This window comes from Triturus cristatus, chromosome 1_1 (genome assembly GCF_964204655.1).
Source record: "Triturus cristatus chromosome 1_1, aTriCri1.1, whole genome shotgun sequence".
NCBI lineage: Eukaryota > Metazoa > Chordata > Amphibia > Caudata > Salamandridae > Triturus > Triturus cristatus.
This window is the reverse complement of record NC_140579.1, coordinates 1,096,113,935-1,096,132,151: the sequence shown is the minus strand read 5'-3', so window position 1 is coordinate 1,096,132,151 and position 18,217 is coordinate 1,096,113,935.

Below are 18,217 nucleotides of genomic sequence, written 5' to 3'. Positions count from 1 at the left end.
CTTATCTAACTCTTTATTTTTATGTTTCTTTACAGGGCTTCCCCAGGCCGTGCCGTTCCCGTGCAGCGTCATGCATGGAGCGCTTTCCCCGGTATGTATGATGCTGTTTGCGGGTTTTAGGTAAGGCATCTGGTCTGTTTCTTATCTAACTCTTTTTGTTTCTGTTTCTTTACAGGGCTTCCCCGGGCCGTGCCTTTCCCGTGCAGCGTCGTGCATGGAGCGCTTTCCCCGGTATGTATCATGCTGTTTGCGGGTCTTAGGTAAGGCATCTGGTCTGTATCTTTTCTAACTCTTTTTTTTTATGTTTCTTTACAGGGCTTCCCCGGGCCGTGCCGTTCCCGTGCAGAGTCGTGCATGGAGCACTTTCCCCGGTATGTATGATGCTGTTTGCGGGTCTTAGGTAAGGCATCTGGTCTGTTTCTTATCTAACTCTTTTTTTAAATGTTTCTTTACAGGGTTTCCCCAGGCCGTGCTGTTCCCGTACAGCGTCGTGCATGGACTGCTTCCACCGGTATGTATGATGCTGTTGCGGGTCTGAGGTAAGGCATCTGGTCTGTTTCTTATCTAACTCTTTTTTTAAATGTTTCTTTACAGGGCTTCCCCTGACCGTGCCATTCCCGTGCAGCGTCGTGCATGGAGTGCTTTTCCCGGTATGTATGATGCTGTTTGCGGGTCTTAGGTAAGGCATCTGGTCTGTTTCTTATCTAACACTTTTTTTTAATGTTTCTTTACAGGGCTTCCCCGGGCCGTGCCGTTCCCGTGCAGCGTCGTGCATGGACTGCTTTCCCCGGTATGTATGATGCTTTTTTGCGGGTCTTAGGTAAGGCATCTGGTCTGTTTCTTATCTAACTCTTTTTTTTGATGTTTCTTTACAGGGCTTCCACGGGCCGTGCCGTTCCCGTGCAGCGTAGTGCATGGAGTGCTTTCCCCGGTATGTATGATGCTGTTTGCGGGTCTTAGGTAAGGTATCTGGTCTGTTTCTTATCTAACTCTTTTTTTTTCTGCTTCTTTACAGGCTTCCCCGGGCCGTGCCGTTCCCGTGCAGCTTCGTGCATGGAGCGCTTTCCCCGGTATGTATGATGCTGTTTGCGGGTCTTAGGTAAGGCATTTGGTCTGTTTCTTATCTAACTCTTTTTTTTTTTGTTTCTTTACAGGGCTTCCCCTGGCTGTGCCGTTCCCGTGCAGCATCGTGCATGGAGCGCTTCCCTGGTATGTATGATGCTGTTTGCGGGTCTTAGGTAAGGCATCTGGTCTGTTTCTTATCTAACTCTTTTTTTTATGTTTCTTTACAGGGCTTCCCCTGGCCGTGCCGTTCCTGTGCAGCGTCGTGCATGGAGTGCTTTCCCCGTTATGTATGATGCTGTTTGCGGGTCTTCGGTAAGGCATCTGGTCTGTTTCTTATCTAACTCTTTTTTTTTGTGTTTCTTTACAGGGCTTCCCCGGGCCGTGCCGTTTCCGTGCAGCGTCGTGCATGGAGCGCTTTCCCCGGTATGTATGATGCTGTTTGCGGGTCTTAGGTAAGGCATCTGATCTGTTTCTTATCTAACTCTTTATTTTTATTTTTCTTTACAGGGCTTCCCCAGGCAGTGCCGGTCCCGTGCAGCGTCATGCATGGAGCGCTTTCCCCGGTATGTATGATGCTGTTTGCGGGTTTTAGGTAAGGCATCTGGTCTGTTTCTTATCTAACTCTTTTTGTTTCTGTTTCTTTAAAGGGCTTCCCCGGGCCGTGCCTTTCCCGTGCAGCGAGCGCATTCCCCGGTATGTATCATGCTGTTTGCGGGTCTTAGGTAAGGCATCTGGTCTGTATCTTTTCTAACTATTTTTTTTAATGTTTCTTTACAGGGCTTCCCCGGGCCGTGCCGTTCCCGTGCATAGTCGTGCATGGACTGCTTTCCCCGGTATGTATGATGCTGTTTGCGGGTCTTAGGTAAGGCATCTGGTCTGTTTCTTATCTAACTCTTTTTTTTAATGTTTCTTTACAGGGCTTCCCTGGGCCGTGCCGTTCCCGTGCAGAGTCGTGCATGGAGCACTTTCCCCGGTATGTATGATGCTGTTTGCGGGTCTTAGGTAAGGCATCTGGTCTGTTTCTTATCTAACTCTTTTTTTAAATGTTTCTTTACAGGGTTTCCCCAGGCCGTGTTGTTCCCGTACAGCGTCGTGCATGGACTGCTTCCACCGGTATGTATGATGCTGTTGCGGGTCTGAGGTAAGGCATCTGGTCTGTTTCTTATCTAACTCTATTTTTTTATGTTTCTTTACAGGGCTTCCCCTGGCCGTGCCGTTCCTGTGCAGCGTCGTGCATGGAGTGCTTTCCCCGGTATGTATGATGCTGTTTGCGGGTCTTAGGTAAGGCATCTGGTCTGTTTCTTATCTAGCTCTTTTTTTTCTGTTTCTTTACAGGGCTTCCCCGGGCCGTGCCGTTCCCGTGCAGCGTCGTGCATGGAGCGCTTTCCCCGGTATGTATGATGCTGTTTGCGGGTCTTAGGTAAGGCATCTGGTCTGTTTCTTATCTAACTCTTTTTTTTAATGTTTCTTTACAGGGAATCCCCGGGCTGTGCCGTTCCCGTGCAGCGTCGTGCATGGACTGCTTTCCCCGGTATGTATGATGCTGTTTGCGGGTCTTAGGTAAGGCATCTGGTCTGTTTCTTATCTAACTCTTTTTTTTAATGTTTCTTTACAGGGCTTCCCCGGGCCGTGCCGTTCCCGTGCAGCGTCGTGCATGGACTGCTTTCCCCGGTATGTATGATGCTGTTTGCGGGTCTTTGGTAAGGCATCTGGTCTGTTTCTTATCTAACTCTTTTTTTTAATGTTTCTTTACAGGGCTTCCACTGGCCGTGCCGTTCCCGTGCAGCGTCATGCATGGACTGCTTCCCCCGGTATGTATGATGCTGTTGCGGGTCTTAGGTAAGGCATCTGGTCTGTTTCTTATCTAACTCTTTTTTTTAATGTTTCTTTACAGGGCTTCCCCTGGCCGTGGCATTCCCGTGCAGCGTCGTGCATGGAGTGCTTTTCCCGGTATGTATGATGCTGTTTGCGGGTCTTAGGTAAGGCATCTGGTCTGTTTCTTATCTAACACTTTTTTTTTATGTTTCTTTACAGGGCTTCCCCGGGCCGTGCCGTTCCCGTGCAGCGTCGTGCATGGACTGCTTTCCCCGGTATGTATGATGCTTTTTTGCGGGTCTTAGGTAAGGCATCTGGTCTGTTTCTTATCTAACTCTTTTTTTTGATGTTTCTTTACAGGGCTTCCACGGGCCGTGCCGTTCCCGTGCAGCGTCGTGCATGGAGTGCTTTCCCCGGTATGTATGATGCTGTTTGCGGGTCTTAGGTAAGGTATCTGGTCTGTTTCTTATCTAACTCTTTTTTTTCTGCTTCTTTACAGGCTTCCCCGGGCCGTGCCGTTCCCGTGCAGCTTCGTGCATGGAGCGCTTTCCCCGGTATGTATGATGCTGTTTGCGGGTCTTAGGTAAGGCATTTGGTCTGTTTCTTATCTAACTCTTTTTTTTTTGTTTCTTTACAGGGCTTCCCCTGGCTGTGCCGTTCCCGTGCAGCGTCGTGCATGGAGCGCTTCCCTGGTATGTATGATGCTGTTTGCGGGTCTTAGGTAAGGCATCTGGTCTGTTTCTTATCTAACTCTTTTTTTTTATGTTTCTTTACAGGGCTTCCCCTGGCCGTGCCGTTCCTGTGCAGCGTCGTGCATGGAGTGCTTTCCCCGTTATGTATGATGCTGTTTGCGGGTCTTAGGTAAGGCATCTGGTCTGTTTCTTATCTAACTCTTTTTTTTTGTGTTTCTTTACAGGGCTTCCCCGGGCCGTGCCGTTTCCGTGCAGCGTCGTGCATGGAGCGCTTTCCCCGGTATGTATGATGCTGTTTGCGGGTCTTAGGTAAGGCATCTGATCTGTTTCTTATCTAACTCTTTATTTTTATGTTTCTTTACAGGGCTTCCCCAGGCCGTGCCGTTCCCGTGCAGCGTCATGCATGGAGCGCTTTCCCCGGTATGTATGATGCTGTTTGCTGGTTTTAGGTAAGGCATCTGGTCTGTTTCTTATCTAACTCTTTTTGTTTCTGTTTCTTTACAGGGCTTCCCCGGGCCGTGCCTTTCCCGTGCAGCGTCGTGCATGGAGCGCTTTCCCCGGTATGTATCATGCTGTTTGCGGGTCTTAGGTAAGGCATCTGGTCTGTATCTTTTCTAACTCTTTTTTTTTATGTTTCTTTACAGGGCTTCCCCGGGCCGTGCCGTTCCCGTGCAGAGTCGTGCATGGAGCGCTTTCCCCGGTATGTATGATGCTGTTTGCGGGTCTTAGGTAAGGCATCTGGTCTGTTTCTTATCTAACTCTTTTTTTAAATGTTTCTTTACAGGGTTTCCCCAGGCCGTGCTGTTCCCGTGCAGCGTCGTGCATGGACTGCTTCCACCGGTATGTATGATGCTGTTGCGGGTCTGAGGTAAGGCATCTGGTCTGTTTCTTATCTAACTCTTTTTTGAAATGTTTCTTTACAGGGCTTCCCCTGACCGTGCCATTCCCGTGCAGCGTCGTGCATGGAGTGCTTTCCTCGGTATGTATGATGCTGTTTGCAGGTCTTAGGTAAGGCATCTGGTCTGTTTCTTATCTAACTCTTTTTTTTGATGTTTCTTTACAGGGCTTCCACGGGCCGTGCCGTTCCCGTGCAGCGTCGTGCATGGAGTGCTTTCCCCGGTATGTATGATGCTGTTTGCGGGTCTTAGGTAAGGTATCTGGTCTGTTTCTTATCTAACTCTTTTTTTTCTGCTTCTTTACAGGCTTCCCCGGGCCGTGCCGTTCCCGTGCAGCTTCGTGCATGGAGCGCTTTCCCCTGTATGTATGATGCTGTTTGCGGGTCTTAGGTAAGGCATTTGGTCTGTTTCTTATCTAACTCTTTTTTTTTTGTTTCTTTACAGGGCTTCCCCTGGCTGTGCCGTTCCCGTGCAGCGTCGTGCATGGAGCGCTTCCCTGGTATGTATGATGCTGTTTGCGGGTCTTAGGTAAGGCATCTGGTCTGTTTCTTATCTAACTCTTTTTTTTTATGTTTCTTTACAGGGCTTCCCCTGGCCGTGCCGTTCCTGTGCAGCGTCGTGCATGGAGTGCTTTCCCCGTTATGTATGATGCTGTTTGCGGGTCTTAGGTAAGGCATCTGGTCTGTTTCTTATCTAACTCTTTTTTTTTGTGTTTCTTTACAGGGCTTCCCCGGGCCGTGCCGTTTCCGTGCAGCGTCGTGCATGGAGCGCTTTCCCCGGTATGTATGATGCTGTTTGCGGGTCTTAGGTAAGGCATCTGATCTGTTTCTTATCTAACTCTTTATTTTTATGTTTCTTTACAGGGCTTCCCCAGGCCGTGCCGTTCCCGTGCAGCGTCATGCATGGAGCGCTTTCCCCGGTATGTATGATGCTGTTTGCTGGTTTTAGGTAAGGCATCTGGTCTGTTTCTTATCTAACTCTTTTTGTTTCTGTTTCTTTACAGGGCTTCCCCGGGCCGTGCCTTTCCCGTGCAGCGTCGTGCATGGAGCGCTTTCCCCGGTATGTATCATGCTGTTTGCGGGTCTTAGGTAAGGCATCTGATCTGTTTCTTATCTAACTCTTTATTTTTATGTTTCTTTACAGGGCTTCCCCAGGCCGTGCCGTTCCCGTGCAGCGTCATGCATGGAGCGCTTTCCCCGGTATGTATGATGCTGTTTGCTGGTTTTAGGTAAGGCATCTGGTCTGTTTCTTATCTAACTCTTTTTGTTTCTGTTTCTTTACAGGGCTTCCCCGGGCCGTGCCTTTCCCGTGCAGCGTCGTGCATGGAGCGCTTTCCCCGGTACGTATCATGCTGTTTGCGGGTCTTAGGTAAGGCATCTGGTCTGTATCTTTTCTAACTCTTTTTTTTTATGTTTCTTTACAGGGCTTCCCCAGGCCGTGCCGTTCCCGTGCAGCGTCATGCATGGAGCGCTTTCCCCGGTATGTATGATGCTGTTTGCGGGTCTTAGGTAAGGCATCTGGTCTGTTTCTTATCTAACTCTTTTTTTAAATGTTTCTTTACAGGGTTTCCCCAGGCCGTGCTGTTCCCGTGCAGCGTCGTGCATGGACTGCTTCCACCGGTATGTATGATGCTGTTGCGGGTCTGAGGTAAGGCATCTGGTCTGTTTCTTATCTAACTCTTTTTTGAAATGTTTCTTTACAGGGCTTCCCCTGACCGTGCCATTCCCGTGCAGCGTCGTGCATGGAGTGCATTCCTCGGTATGTATGATGCTGTTTGCAGGTCTTAGGTAAGGCATCTGGTCTGTTTCTTATTTAACTCTTTTTTTTAATGTTTCTTTACAGGGCTTCCCCGGGCCGTGACATTCCCGTGCAGCGTCGTGCATGGAGCGCTCTCCCCGGTATGTATGATGCTGTTTGCGGGTCTTAGGTAAGGCATCTGGTCTGTATCTTATCTAACTCTTTTTTTTTATGTTTCTTTACAGGGCTTCCCCGGGCCGTGCCGTTCCCGTGCAGCGTCGTGCATGGACTGCTTCCCCCGGTATGTATGATGCTGTTGCGGGTCTTAGGTAAGGCATCTGGTCTGTTTCTTATCTATCTCTTTTTTTTAATGTTTCTTTACAGGGCTTCCCCTGGCCGTGGCATTCCCGTGCAGCGTCGTGCATGGAGTGCTTTTCCCGGTATGTATGATGCTGTTTGCGGGTCTTAGGTAAGGCATCTGGTCTGTTTTTTATCTAACACTTTTTTTTAGTGTTTCTTTACAGGGCTTCCCCGGGCCGTGCCGTTCCCGTGCAGCGTCGTGCATGGACTGCTTTCCCCGGTATGTATGATGCTTTTTTGCGGGTCTTAGGTAAGGCATCTGGTCTGTTTCTTATCTAACTCGTTTTTTTTGATGTTTCTTTACAGGGCTTCCACGGGCAGTGCCGTTCCCGTGCAGCGTCGTGCATGGAGTGCTTTCCCCGGTATGTATGATGCTGTTTGCGGGTCTTAGGTAAGGTATCTGGTCTGTTTCTTATCTAACTCTTTTTTTTCTGCTTCTTTACAGGCTTCCCCGGGCCGTGCCGTTCCCGTGCAGCTTCGTGCATGGAGCGCTTTCCCCGGTATGTATGATGCTGTTTGCGGGTCTTAGGTAAGGCATTTGGTCTGTTTCTTATCTAACTCTTTTTTTTTTGTTTCTTTACAGGGCTTCCCCTGGCTGTGCCGTTCCCGTGCAGCGTCGTGCATGGAGCGCTTCCCTGGTATGTATGATGCTGTTTGCGGGTCTTAGGTAAGGCATCTGGTCTGTTTCTTATCTAACTCTTTTTTTTTATGTTTCTTTACAGGGCTTCCCCTGGCCGTGCCGTTCCTGTGCAGCGTCGTGCATGGAGTGCTTTCCCCGTTATGTATGATGCTGTTTGCGGGTCTTAGGTAAGGCATCTGGTCTGTTTCTTATCTAACTCTTTTTTTTTGTGTTTCTTTACAGGGCTTCCCCGGGCCGTGCCGTTTCTATGCAGCGTCGTGCATGGAGCGCTTTCCCCGGTATGTATGATGCTGTTTGCGGGTCTTAGGTAAGGCATCTGATCTGTTTCTTATCTAACTCTTTATTTTTATGTTTCTTTACAGGGCTTCCCCAGGCCGTGCCGTTCCCGTGCAGCGTCATGCATGGAGCGCTTTCCCCGGTATGTATGATGCTGTTTGCTGGTTTTAGGTAAGGCATCTGGTCTGTTTCTTATCTCACTCTTTTTGTTTCTGTTTCTTTACAGGGCTTCCCCGGGCCGTGCCTTTCCCGTGCAGCGTCGTGCATGGAGCGCTTTCCCCGGTATGTATCATGCTGTTTGCGGGTCTTAGGTAAGGCATCTGGTCTGTATCTTTTCTAACTCTTTTTTTTTATGTTTCTTTACAGGGCTTCCCCGGGCCGTGCCGTTCCCGTGCAGAGTCGTGCATGGAGCGCTTTCCCCGGTATGTATGATGCTGTTTGCGGGTCTTAGGTAAGGCATCTGGTCTGTTTCTTATCTAACTCTTTTTTTAAATGTTTCTTTACAGGGTTTCCCCAGGCCGTGCTGTTCCCGTGCAGCGTCGTGCATGGACTGCTTCCACCGGTATGTATGATGCTGTTGCGGGTCTGAGGTAAGGCATCTGGTCTGTTTCTTATCTAACTCTTTTTTGAAATGTTTCTTTACAGGGCTTCCCCTGACCGTGCCATTCCCGTGCAGCGTCGTGCATGGAGTGCTTTCCTCGGTATGTATGATGCTGTTTGCAGGTCTTAGGTAAGGCATCTGGTCTGTTTCTTATTTAACTCTTTTTTTTAATGTTTCTTTACAGGGCTTCCCCGGGCCGTGACGTTCCCGTGCAGCGTCGTGCATGGAGCGCTCTCCCCGGTATGTATGATGCTGTTTGCGGGTCTTAGGTAAGGCATCTGGTCTGTATCTTATCTAACTCTTTTTTTTTATGTTTCTTTACAGGGCTTCCCCGGGCCGTGCCGTTCCCGTGCAGAGTCGTGCATGGACTGCTTTCCCCGGTATGTATGATGCTGTTTGCGGGTCTTAGGTAAGGCATCTGGTCTGTTTCTTATCTAACTCTTTTTTTTTATGTTTCTTTACAGGGATTCCCCGGGCCGTGCCATTCCCGTGCAGCGTCGTGCATGGAGCGCTTTCCCCGGTATGTATGATGCTGTTTGCGGGTCTTAGGTAAGGCATCTGGTCTGTTTCTTATCTAACTCTTTTTTAAAATGTTTCTTTACAGGGTTTCCCCGGGCCGTGCTGTTCCCGTGCAGCGTCGTGCATGGACTGCTTCCCCCGGTATGTATGATGCTGTTGCGGGTCTTAGGTAAGGCATCTGGTCTGTTTCTTATCTAACTCTTTTTTTTAATGTTTCTTTACAGGGCTTCCCCTGGCCGTGCCGTTCCTGTGCAGCGTCGTTCATGGAGTGCTTTCCCCGGTATGTATGATGCTGTTTGCGGGTCTTAGGTAAGGCATCTGGTCTGTTTCTTATCTAACTCTTTTTTTTGTGTTTCTTTACAGGGCTTCCCCGGGCCATGCCGTTCCCGTGCAGCGTCGTGCATGGAGCGCTTTCCCCGGTATGTATGATGCTGTTTGCGGGTCTTAGGTAAGGCATCTGATCTGTTTCTTATCTAACTCTTTATTTTTATGTTTCTTTACAGGGCTTCCCCGGGCCGTGCCGTTCCCGTGCAGCGTCGTGCATGGAGCGCTTTCCCCGGTATGTATGATGCTGTTTGCGGGTCTTAGGTAAGGCATCTGGTCTGTATCTTATCTAACTCTTATTTTTGTTATGTTTCTTTACAGGGCTTCCCCGGGCCGTGCCGTTTCCGTGCAGAGTCGTGCATGGACTGCTTTCCCCAGTATGTATGATGCTGTTTGCGGGTCTTAGGTAAGGCATCTGGTCTGTTTCTTATCTAACTCTTTTTTTTAATGTTTCTTTACAGGGCTTCCCCGGGCCGTGCCGTTCCCGTGCAGCATCGTGCATGGAGCGCTTTCCCCGGTATGTATGATGCTGTTTGTGGGTCTTAGGTAAGGCATCTGGTCTGTTTCTTATCTAACTCTTTTTTTAAATGTTTCTTTACAGGGTTTCCCCGGGCCGTGCTGTTCCCGTGCAGCGTCGTGCATGGACTGCTTCCCCCGGTATGTATGATGCTGTAGCGGGTCTTAGGTAAGGAATCTGGTCTGTTTCTTATCTAACTCTTTTTTTTAATGTTTCTTTACAGGGCTTCCCCTGGCCGTGCCATTCCCGTGCAGCGTCGTGCATGGAGTGCTTTCCCCGGTATGTATGATGCTGTTTGCGGGTCTTAGGTAAGGTATCTGGTCTGTTTCTTATCTAACTCTTTTTTTTCTGCTTCTTTACAGGCTTCCCCGGGCCGTGCCGTTCCCGTGCAGCTTCGTGCATGGAGCGCTTTCCCCGGTATGTATGATGCTGTTTGCGGGTCTTAGGTAAGGCATTTGGTCTGTTTCTTATCTAACTCTTTTTTTTTTTTTTTTTCTTTACAGGGCTTCCCCTGGCTGTGCCGTTCCCGTGCAGCGTCGTGCATGGAGCGCTTCCCTGGTATGTATGATGCTGTTTGCGGGTCTTAGGTAAGGCATCTGGTCTGTTTCTTATCTAACTCTTTTTTTTTATGTTTCTTTACAGGGCTTCCCCTGGACGTGCCGTTCCTGTGCAGCGTCGTGCATGGAGAGCTTTCCCCGTTATGTATGATGCTGTTTGCGGGTCCTAGGTAAGGCATCTGGTCTGTTTCTTATCTAACTCTTTTTTTTTGTGTTTCTTTACAGGGCTTCCCCGGGCCGTGCCGTTTCCGTGCAGCGTCGTGCATGGAGCGCTTTCCCCGGTATGTATGATGCTGTTTGCGGGTCTTAGGTAAGGCATCTGATCTGTTTCTTATCTAACTCTTTATTTTTATGTTTCTTTCCAGGGCTTCCCCAGGCCGTGCCGTTCCCGTGCAGCGTCATGCATGGAGCGCTTTCCCCGGTATGTATGATGCTGTTTGCGGGTTTTAGGTAAGGCATCTGGTCTGTTTCTTATCTAACTCTTTTTGTTTCTGTTTCTTTACAGGGCTTCCCCGGGCCGTGCCTTTGCCGTGCAGCGTCGTGCATGGAGCGCTTTCCCCGGTATGTATCATGCTGTTTGCGGGTCTTAGGTAAGGCATCTGGTCTGAATCTTTTCTAACTATTTTTTTTAATGTTTCTTTACAGGGCTTCCCCGGGCCGTGCCGTTCCCGTGCATAGTCGTGCATGGACTGCTTTCCCCGGTATGTATGATGCTGTTTGCGGGTCTTAGGTAAGGCATCTGGTCTGTTTCTTATCTAACTCTTTTTTTTTATGTTTCTTTACAGGGCTTCCCCGGGCCGTGCCGTTCCCGTGCAGAGTCGTGCATGGAGCGCTTTCCCCGGTATGTATGATGCTGTTTGCGGGTCTTAGGTAAGGCATCTGGTCTGTTTCTTATCTAACTCTTTTTTAAAATGTTTCTTTACAGGGTTTCCCCAGGCCGTGCTGTTCCCGTGCAGCGTCGTGCATGGACTGCTTCCACCGGTATGTATGATGCTGTTGCGGGTCTGAGGTAAGGCATCTGGTCTGTTTCTTATCTAACTCTTTTTTAAAATGTTTCTTTACAGGGCTTCCCCTGACTGTGCCATTCCCGTGCAGCGTCGTGCATGGAGTGCTTTCCTCGGTATGTATGATGCTGTTTGCAGGTCTTAGGTAAGGCATCTGGTCTGTTTCTTATTTAACTCTTTTTTTTAATGTTTCTTTACAGGGCTTCCCCGGGCCGTGACGTTCCCGTGCAGCGTCGTGCATGGAGCGCTTCCCTGGTATGTATGATGCTGTTTGCGGGTCTTAGGTAAGGCATCTGGTCTGTTTCTTATCTAACTCTTTTTTTTGTGTTTCTTTACAGGGCTTCCCCGGAACTTGCCGTTCCTGTGCAGCGTCGTGCATGGAGCGCTCTCCCCGGTATGTATGATGCTGTTTGCGGGTCTTAGGTAAGGCATCTGGTCTGTATCTTATCTAACTCTTTTTTTTTATGTTTCTTTACAGGGCTTCCCCGGGCCGTGCCGTTCCTGTGCAGAGTCGTGCATGGGCTGCTTTCCCCGGTATGTATGATGCTGTTTGCGGGTCTTAGGTAAGGCATCTGGTCTGTTTCTTATCTAACTCTTTTTTTTAATGTTTCTTTACAGGGATTCCCCGGGCCGTGCCATTCCCGTGCAGCGTCGTGCATGGAGCGCTTTCCCCGGTATGTATGATGCTGTTTGCGGGTCTTAGGTAAGGCATCTGGTCTGTTTCTTATCTAACTCTTTTTTTAAATGTTTCTTCACAGGGTTTCCCCGGGCCGTGCTGTTCCCGTGCAGCGTCGTGCATGGACTGCTTCCCCCGGTATGTATGATGCTGTTGCGGGTCTTAGGTAAGGCATCTGGTCTGTTTCTTATCTAACTCTTTTTTTTGTGTTTCTTTACAGGGCTTCCCCGGGCCATGCCGTTCCCGTGCAGCATCGTGCATGGAGCGCTTTCCCCGGTATGTATGATGCTGTTTGTGGGTCTTAGGTAAGGCATCTGATCTGTTTCTTATCTAACTCTTTATTTTTATGTTTCTTTACAGGGCTTCCCCGGGCCGTGCCGTTCCCGTGCAGCGTCGTGCATGGAGCGCTTTCCCCGGTATGTATGATGCTGTTTGCGGGTCTTAGGTAAGGCATCTGGTCTGTATCTTATCTAACTCTTTTTTTTTTATGTTTCTTTACAGGGCTTCCCCGGGCCGTGCCGTTTCCGTGCAGAGTCGTGCATGGACTGCTTTCCCCGGTATGTATGATGCTGGCGGGTCTTAGGTAAGGCATCTGGTCTGTTTCTTATCTAACTCTTTTTTTTAATGTTTCTTTACAGGGCTTCCCCGGGCCGTGCCGTTCTCGTGCAGCGTCGTGCATGGAGCGCTTTCCCCGGTATGTATGATGCTGTTTGTGGGTCTTAGGTAAGGCATCTGGTCTGTTTCTTATCTAACTCTTTTTTTAAATGTTTCTTTACAGGGTTTCCCCGGGCCGTGCTGTTCCCGTGCAGCGTCGTGCATGGACTGCTTCCCCCGGTATGTATGATGCTGAAACGGGTCTTAGGTAAGGAATCTGGTCTGTTTCTTATCTAACTCTTTTTTTTAATGTTTCTTTACAGGGCTTCCCCTGGCCGTGCCATTCCCGTGCAGCGTCGTGCATGGAGTGCTTTCCCCGGTATGTATGATGCTGTTTGCGGGTCTTAGGTAAGGCATCTGGTCTGCTTCTTATCTAATTCTTTTTTTTTTTGTTTCTTTACAGGGCTTCCCCTGGCTGTGCCGTTCCCGTGTAGCGTCGTGCATGGAGCGCTTCCCTGGTGTGTATGATGCTGTTTGCGGGTCTTAGGTAAGGCATCTGGTCTGTTTCTTATCTAACTCTTTTTTTTTATGTTTCTTTACAGGGCTTCCCCTGGCCGTGACGTTCCTGTGCAGCGTCGTGCATGGAGTGCTTTCCCCGGTATGTATGATGCTGTTTGCGGGTCTTAGGTAAGGCATCTGGTCTGTTTCTTATCTAACTCTTTTTTTTTGTGTTTCTTTACAGGGTTTCCCCGGGCCGTGCCGTTCCCGTGCAGCGTCGTGCATGGAGTGCTTTCCCCGGTATGTATGATGCTGTTTGCGGGTCTTAGGTAAGGCATCTGGTCTGTTTCTTATCTAACTCTTTTTTTTAATGTTTCTTTACAGGGCTTCCCCGGGCCGTGCCGTTCCCATGCAGCGTCGTGCATGGAGCGCTTCCCTGGTATGTATGATACTGTTTGCGGGTCTTAGGTAAGGCATCTGGTCTGTTTCTTATCTAACTCTTTTTGTTTCTGTTTCTTTACAGGGCTTCCCCGGGCCGTGCCGTTCCCGTGCAGCGTCGTGCATGGAGCGCTTTCCCCGGTATGTATGATGCTGTTTGCGGGTCTTAGGTAAGGCATCTGTTCTGTATCTTATCTAACTCCTTTTTTTTATGTTTCTTTACAGGGCTTCCCCGGGCCGTGCCGTTTCCGTGCAGAGTCGTGCATGGACTGCTTTCCCCGGTATGTATGATGCTGTTTGCGGGTCTTAGGTAAGGCATCTGGTCTCTTTCTTATCTAACTCTTTTTTTTAATGCTTCTTTACAGGGCTTCCCCGGGCCGTGCCGTTCCCGTGCAGCGTCGTGCATGGAGCGCTTTCCCCGGTATGTATGATGCTGTTTGTGGGTCTTAGGTAAGGCATCTGGTCTGTTTCTTATCTAACTCTTTTTTTAAATGTTTCTTTACAGGGTTTCCCCGGGCCGTGCTGTTCCCGTGCAGCGTCGTGCATGGACTGCTTCCCCCGGTACGTATGATGCTGTTGCGGGTCTTAGGTAAGGCATCTGGTCTGTTTCTTATCTAACTCTTTTTTTTAATGTTTCTTTACAGGGCTTCCCCTGGCCGTGCCATTCCCGTGCAGCGTCGTGCATGGAGTGCTTTCCCCGGTATGTATGATGCTGTTCGCGGGTCTTAGGTAAGGCATCTGGTCTGTTTCTTATCTAACTCTTTTTTTTTTTGTTTCTTTACAGGGCTTCCCCTGGCTGTGCCGTTCCCGTGTAGCGTTATGCATGGAGCGCTTCCCTGGTATGTATGATGCTGTTTGCGGGTCTTAGGTAAGGCATCTGGTCTGTTTCTTATCTAACTCTTTTTTTTTATGTTTCTTTACAGGGCTTCCCCTGGCCGTGCTGTTCCCGTGCAGCGTCGTGCATGGACTGCTTCCCCCGGTATGTATGATGCTGTTGCGGGTCTTAGGTAAGGCATCTGGTCTGTTTCTTATCTAACTCTTTTTTTTGTGTTTCTTTACAGGGCTTCCCCGGGCCATGCCGTTCCCGTGCAGCATCGTGCATGGAGCGCTTTCCCCGGTATGTATGATGCTGTTTGCGGGTCTTAGGTAAGGCATCTGATCTGTTTCTTATCTAACTCTTTATTTTTATGTTTCTTTACAGGGCTTCCCCGGGCCGTGCCGTTCCCGTGCAGCGTCGTGCATGGAGCGCTTTCCCCGGTATTTATGATGCTGTTTGCGGGTCTTACGTAAGGCATCTGGTCTGTATCTTATCTAACTCTTTTTTTTTAATGTTTCTTTACAGGGCTTCCCCGGGCCGTGCCGTTTCCGTGCAGAGTCGTGCATGGACTGCTTTCCCCGGTATGTATGATGCTGGCGGGTCTTAGGTAAGGCATCTGGTCTGTTTCTTATCTAACTCTTTTTTTTAATGTTTCTTTACAGGGCTTCCCCGGGCCGTGCCGTTCCCGTGCAGCGTCGTGCATGGAGCGCTTTCCCCGGTATGTATGATGCTGTTTGTGGGTCTTAGGTAAGGCATCTGGTCTGTTTCTTATCTAACTCTTTTTTTAAATGTTTCTTTACAGGGTTTCCCCGGGCCGTGCTGTTCCCGTGCAGCGTCGTGCATGGACTGCTTCCCCCGGTATGTATGATGCTGAAACGGGTCTTAGGTAAGGAATCTGGTCTGTTTCTTATCTAACTCTTTTTTTTAATGTTTCTTTACAGGGCTTCCCCTGGCCGTGCCATTCCCGTGCAGCGTCGTGCATGGAGTGCTTTCCCCGGTATGTATGATGCTGTTTGCGGGTCTTAGGTAAGGCATCTGGTCTGCTTCTTATCTAATTCTTTTTTTTTTTGTTTCTTTACAGGGCTTCCCCTGGCTGTGCCGTTCCCGTGTAGCGTTGTGCATGGAGCGCTTCCCTGGTGTGTATGATGCTGTTTGCGGGTCTTAGGTAAGGCATCTGGTCTGTTTCTTATCTAACTCTTTTTTTTTATGTTTCTTTACAGGGCTTCCCCTGGCCGTGACGTTCCTGTGCAGCGTCGTGCATGGAGTGCTTTCCCCGGTATGTATGATGCTGTTTGCGGGACTTAGGTAAGGCATCTGGTCTGTTTCTTATCTAACTCTTTTTTTTTGTGTTTCTTTACAGGGTTTCCCCCGGGCCGTGCCGTTCCCGTGCAGCGTCGTGCATGGAGTGCTTTCCCCGGTATGTATGATGCTGTTTGCGGGTCTTAGGTAAGGCATCTGGTCTGTTTCTTATCTAACTCTTTTTTTTAATGTTTCTTTACAGGGCTTCCCCGGGCCGTGCCGTTCCCATGCAGCGTCGTGCATGGAGCGCTTCCCTGGTATGTATGATACTGTTTGCGGGTCTTAGGTAAGGCATCTGGTCTGTTTCTTATCTAACTCTTTTTGTTTCTGTTTCTTTACAGGGCTTCCCCGGGCCGTGCCGTTCCCGTGCAGCGTCGTGCATGGAGCGCTTTCCCCGGTATGTATGATGCTGTTTGCGGGTCTTAGGTAAGGCATCTGTTCTGTATCTTATCTAACTCCTTTTTTTTATGTTTCTTTACAGGGCTTCCCCGGGCCGTGCCGTTTCCGTGCAGAGTCGTGCATGGACTGCTTTCCCCGGTATGTATGATGCTGTTTGCGGGTCTTAGGTAAGGCATCTGGTCTGTTTCTTATCTAACTCTTTTTTTTAATGCTTCTTTACAGGGCTTCCCCGGGCCGTGCCGTTCCCGTGCAGCGTCGTGCATGGAGCGCTTTCCCCGGTATGGATGATGCTGTTTGTGGGTCTTAGGTAAGGCATCTGGTCTGTTTCTTATCTAACTCTTTTTTTAAATGTTTCTTTACAGGGTTTCCCCGGGCCGTGCTGTTCCCGTGCAGCGTCGTGCATGGACTGCTTCCCCCGGTATGTATGATGCTGTTGCGGGTCTTAGGTAAGGCATCTGGTCTGTTTCTTATCTAACTCTTTTTTTTAATGTTTCTTTACAGGGCTTCCCCTGGCCGTGCCATTCCCGTGCAGCGTCGTGCATGGAGTGCTTTCCCCGGTATGTATGATGCTGTTTGCGGGTCTTAGGTAAGGCATCTGGTCTGTTTCTTATCTAACTCTTTTTTTTTTTGTTTCTTAACAGGGCTTCCCCTGGCTGTGCCGTTCCCGTGTAGCGTTATGCATGGAGCGCTTCCCTGGTATGTATGATGCTGTTTGCGGGTCTTAGGTAAGGCATCTGGTCTGTTTCTTATCTAACTCTTTTTTTTTATGTTTCTTTACAGGGCTTCCCCTGGCCGTGCCGTTCCTGTGCAGCGTCGTGCATGGAGTGCTTTCCCTGGTATGTATGATGCTGTTTGCGGGTCTTAGGTAAGGCATCTGGACTGTTTCTTATCTAACTCTTTTTTTTAATGTTTCTTTACAGGGCTTCCACGGGCCGTGCCGTTCCCGTGCAGCGTCGTGCATGGAGTGCTTTCCCCGGTATGTATGATGCTGTTTGCGGGTCTTAGGTAAGGCATCTGGTCTGTTTCTTATCTAACTCTTTTTTTTCTGCTTCTTTACAGGCTTCCCCGGGCCGTGCCGTTCCCGTGCAGCTTCGTGCATGGAGCGCTTTCCCCGGTATGTATGATGCTGTTTGCGGGTCTTAGGTAAGGCATCTGGTCTGTTTCTTATCTAACTCTTTTTTTTTTTGTTTCTTTACAGGGCTTCCCCTGGCTGTGCCGTTCCCGTGCAGCGTCGTGCATGGAACGCTTCCCTGGTATGTATGATGCTGTTTGCGGGTCTTAGGTAAGGCATCTGGTCTGTTTCTTATCTAACTCTTTTTTTTTATGTTTCTTTACAGGGCTTCCCCTGGCCGTGCCGTTCCTGTGCAGCGTCGTGCATGGAGTGCTTTCCCCGGTATGTATGATGCTGTTTGCGGGTCTTAGGTAAGGCATCTGGTCTGTTTCTTATCTAACTCTTTTTTTTTTTGTTTCTTTACAGGGCTTCCCCTGGCTGTGCCGTTCCCGTGCAGCGTCGTGCATGGAACGCTTCCCTGGTATGTATGATGCTGTTTGCGGGTCTTAGGTAAGGCATCTGGTCTGTTTCTTATCTAACTCTTTTTTTTTATGTTTCTTTACAGGGCTTCCCCTGGCCGTGCCGTTCCTGTGCAGCGTCGTGCATGGAGTGCTTTCCCCGGTATGTATGATGCTCTTTGCGGGTCTTAGGTAAGGCATCTGGTCTGTTTCTTATCTAACTCTTTTTTTTTGTGTTTCTTTACAGGGCTTCCCCGGGCCGTGCCGTTCCTGTGCAGCGTTGTGCATGGAGCGCTTTCCCCGGTATGTATGATGCTGTTTGCGGGTCTTAGGTAAGGCATCTGGTCTGTTTCTTATCTAACTCTTTTTTTTAATGTTTCTTTACAGGGCTTCCCCAGGCCATGCCATTCCCGTGCAGCATCGTGCATGGAGCGCTTTCCCCGGTATGTATGATGCTGTTTGTGGGTCTTAGGTAAGGCATCTGGTCTGTTTCTTATCTAACTCTTTTTTTAAATGTTTCTTTACAGGGTTTCCCCGGGCCGTGCTGTTCCCGTGCAGCGTCGTGCATGGACTGCTTCCCCCGGTATGTATGATGCTGTTGCGGGTCTTAGGTAAGGCATCTGGTCTGTTTCTTATGTAACTCTTTTTTTTGATGTTTCTTTACAGGGCTTCCCCTGGCTGTGCCATTCCCGTGCAGCGTCGTGCATGGAGCGCTTTCCCCGGTATGTATGATGCTGTTTGCGGGTCTTAGGTAAGGCATCTGGTCTGTTTCTTATCTAACTCTTTTTTTTAATGCTTCTTTACAGGGCTTCCCCGGGCCGTGCCGTTCCCGTGCAGCGTCGTGCATGGAGCGCTTTCCCCGGTATGTATGATGCTGTTTGTGGGTCTTAGGTAAGGCATCTGGTCTGTTTCTTATCTAACTCTTTTTTTAAATGTTTCTTTACAGGGTTTCCCCGGGCCGTGCTGTTCCCGTGCAGCGTCGTG